At 27.9% G+C, this 4,326-nt stretch overlaps 1 long non-coding RNA gene across 1 annotated transcript in view; it reads left to right on the plus strand.

Moving 5' to 3' along the window:
• The window catches only part of LOC105118136 (uncharacterized), a 16,043-nt gene extending 14,390 nt beyond the window's left edge, over window positions 1-1,653 (plus strand). Inside the window, exon 4 of the long non-coding RNA XR_840899.1 lies at window positions 1,643-1,653. This is a non-coding gene — a long non-coding RNA (uncharacterized LOC105118136). The remainder of the gene's footprint in view (window positions 1-1,642) is intronic.
• Window positions 1,654-4,326: the final 2,673 nt, after the last annotated feature.

The raw sequence follows: 4,326 nt of genomic DNA on the forward strand, positions 1-4,326 counted from the left end.
TGATAAAAATGCACTTTTAAGTACTAATCAAATCACAACAATCAATCCTTTGAATTGCGAGATACGTTTGCATTTAAAATGAGCATTTACCATAAATTAAAGCTATCTTATATTATCAGACTTGTTATTATAAAGCATGCTTTAGTTAAGGAGTTATTGATACTTCAAGTGTAAAATGATGATATAAAACCTTGATAAAAATACACGTTAAAGTACTAATCAATCCATAATTTACTTTTGAACATAACAAACTACTCTCTTCCCTTTTCTTTCTCACCCGACTAGATTAATTGTCTTTTTTATCCTTTTTGGTCCGTAACAAATAAAGATTCTATTCAATTAAATTTCAAAATCCAAATTAACTCACCATTATACCTTTCAAATTACAATATTTCCTTTGTTTTTTATATTTATTTTTTTATCTAGATTCTTTTTTGTGATGGTGATTAGTTTGTGAATCATTAGCTTAACTAGGTTGGTGGTTCACGTTATGTGACACAACCAAAAGATTGATGTCTTCTCACAAGTGAAGCACTGTCGAACTAATAAATAACCTAGTAAGAGGGAGGTTAGCTATAATAATAATGATGGTGGTGGTGGAGGTGGTGGTGGTGGTGGTAAGTTAAAGAGGACTTTGAGATGTAAGATTAATATGAAGATCAAACAATGATAAAAAATAGGTGTAAAGGTTAGAGGATCCACTAATAATATTTCAAATAAGTATAATATAAACTCCTTTTATTACTCAATTTGAAACCACACACAAAGGAGGTTTCACTCGGATGATTTGTCACTAATAACTCATTATAAATTATTAACATGATCATATAAATTATTTTATTTAAGTAAAACCAAAATTTTAAATATTATCAAGAATTCATGATGCTAACTTATGTTAACAACAAACTAAATTCCTTTCATAGAACCGGTGTAGGTTATATCATACAATTAGCTATGAAAGTGCTAAGCATTTGTTGTACCAAGTGTTATACAATACAAATTTAGATTAACCATTTAACAAGTAAGGTATTAAAAATTAATAAGGTAAAAATGATAAGACATGTTAATAGCAAGTTATTTAGGATATAATCATTGCAGTCCATATTGAGTTTATATTATACTTATCCCAACACCATTAGTGAAACCTTTTCACCTTAACATATTAAACTTAGCTAAATATAATGAAAAAGAGAAACATAAATAAATTAGAGGAGAACAAGATTATATAAGTATAGTAAAGGAAATGAAAGACATAAACAAGAGATTAACAAAAACAAAACTTAAGCATTAGAAAAATATAAAGAAAAAGAGCAAGACCATGATTTTGATCTGAAAATCAATATGCCTAAATACATGGTAAATGCTTTCTTTTATAGGTCAAAATTTAGAAGTATTGATTTGATGACTAATTATTAAGTAGGTGGCCACCTCTTGACTTTATGACAATTATTATCTTTTTGTCTAAATAAACAGTCATTGATAACATCAGAATTTGAGTAGATATATAAAAGCTCTGGTAAATTGTCTTGCTTTCTAATAAAAAAAATCGGTGTATTTGGACTCCTAGAACTCGAGATATAAGTTGAACACTCAATAGTGTCTAGGCTACATGACAGATTCAGACTTCTCTTTTGATACTAAGATTCGGACTTTTGAATAGCAGAATTGAGTCTTGGACTCTTATGAATATTTTAGGCCTTTGTTTTAGATTTCTAGCCATATAATCCAAACTAAAATCCAAGATCTACAACTCAAGATATGACTCAATGATTGAACAGTGTTCTAGTTTAGACTAAACCAGCATCTCTTTTTTAGGCTTAACCCTCCTTTTATCTTTTCACTTTCAATAGTTAATCATATCAATTAATTCTTTGAATTATGAGATATGCCTATAATTAAAATGAGCATTTACCATAAATTAAAGGTATCTTATATTATTATACATGTTATTATAAAACATGCTTAATTTAGGAAATTTAATGATATTTTAAGTGCAATATAATGATATAAAGACTAAACGAAAATGCACTTTTAAGTACTAATCATTACGCCATAGGATGGACCAAATTTTTAACAAAAAAAAAAGATGTTAGGCAACAATAGTGTTTTTAAAAAAGTAAGAGAAATATGAAAATCGAGTCATTGACTTTATTTGATTTAATAAGGTTAAGTAACTTAATAAGATGATAGAAAATATGCAGCAATAATAAATAAATTGAGCAAAACAAATTTGACCCTAGTCAATTTGGGTTAAACCATGATCCACATATGAGATTGGAATAATCTCATAAAAGGATGGAATAAAAAAAAAAATCAATTGTAAAAAATGATATATAAAATCTAAGTCAACTTGAGCTAACCTTTCAAACTCGTAACCCAAGTTTTAAGGTTGGAACTATCCCATAAAAGGTAAATTTGAACAAAATCATGAAGCCAAAATCTTGATTAAGAAAATTCTAGTAAACTAAATACCAAGACAAAAAATTGAAAAATAAAATTTCAATAAAAAAAAGATAAAAAAACAAAAACAAAACAAATGACAATTAAAAAAAGTAGGACCTAATTAAAATAATAAAATAGAATATTGAGGGATGAAATTAAAAAACAAATTCAATTAAGAAAATAATTTAAAAATTAAAAATTAAAAGAATAGGGATCAAATTTGATAGAAAAAAATCAAATAAGGATGAAATTGAAAGAAAATTTAATTCTATGAATTATTTAAAATAAAATAAATAGTAACTAACAAAACATGGAACAAATATGAAAAACAGATAGATTGAAGAGTTGGTTAAAAGATTTACAAGGTTAGCAGAAAATTCGAGAAGGAAAAAGAAAAGAAAAGAAAAATCAGTGTCAAACTAGAGGTCTGTTGGTCACTTGAGTTAATCGGGGTTAGAGGGGTCATCGTGAAGATTTAAACACCGCTGCAAAAATCGATATTTATTTGTCGTAAGATTTCACACACATTGTCCAAAACGAGCCAATGTTGCCACGCGCACTCTCCTAAACAACATTAATGTGAACCTCGTGGTCATGTGGTCGTGCAACCCTTATATAAAAACATCAATTCCCAGAAAGTCAAGTAAATTAGGTTTAATAGGATTTTGCACAAAGATAACTTGTATCTAGGCACAACCTTATTGGAAATGAAAAACCCTCACTCAACGAATATTGATTCACAAATGAGAAGTATAATGATGACGCCACAAAACTAGTTGTTCTTCAACAAGTTGTTTTTATTTCTATAAAGAATCATAAAAGAGAGATTATCTCACCAACACATACATACAAAGTGTGGCAAATAAGAAGTTTTATTAATCTGAATTGTCTAACTTACATGTCAAGTTATGCCTTTATTTATACTAACTCAAGACTTAAATAAACCTTAATGGACCCCATTTAGGTGGACTTATATAAGACCCACTTATAATTAACTCAAATAAGAAATAATAACATAAATACTAAGAAGAAAATAATAAACATCCAAAAATTATGATCCTAAATATGCTAAAATTATATTTGTCACCATTAAGAAGTCTTAAATAGACTAGGAAATCTGATTTGAAAATAAAATTAATTCTGAAGTCTTCTTTCCTTGTTGTAACTAGGATGAATAAGGAATCTTTGTAAAAAAAGAATTCTAAAATATTTATGAATCTTTGCCACACTTGGAAACCACGGTGCAACCTATTAAAGATCCTTGCAGAATTAAGAGATTTCTAAAACAAGCTATCACATCCTTTTAGGAAAACAATCTTAGCCCAATAGGAAGTCCACAAGTCAAAAGGAAGTACATAACAAAATTCATCCAACCTCTATTGACCAGTATTGCAATACCTTTTCGAATTCTGACTGACCTGAAATTTCAACCTAAGATAGGAAAACATGTGAAGAGACGCCATGTAAAATTTTAGTCCGATCCTACAATCAAATTGAGAATTATGACTATTGCTGTAAAACTAGATAATTGCACATGTTACATCAAAATTCAAATTTGACCTTGTCTGGATCGTATCAAACATGCACCACCCGCTTTTCGATTTTAAATAATATTTTATATATACTAAAATACCAAAGTGCTATTGATCCAAGTCAATAATAACAAAAAAAAAATCATGAAAAGACAACAAAACCCTTATATCTAATTTAAAGATAATTTGAATTCAAGAGAAATATAGTTATTTTACTATGCTAATAAAAGGGAAAAGTTGAAACAGCCCTTGTACACCCTTTTTTTTTCTTTTAAAAGTGTTATAGTTATTTAATTGTGAAAAAAAAAACCTTTCTACTCCAACTGCCCAAACCTTTTTTTTAAGAAGAGTA

The sequence above is a fragment of the Populus euphratica genome, unplaced genomic scaffold (genome assembly GCF_000495115.2).
Source record: "Populus euphratica unplaced genomic scaffold, PopEup_1.0 scaffold1752.1, whole genome shotgun sequence".
Classification (NCBI taxonomy): Eukaryota; Viridiplantae; Streptophyta; class Magnoliopsida; order Malpighiales; family Salicaceae; genus Populus; species Populus euphratica.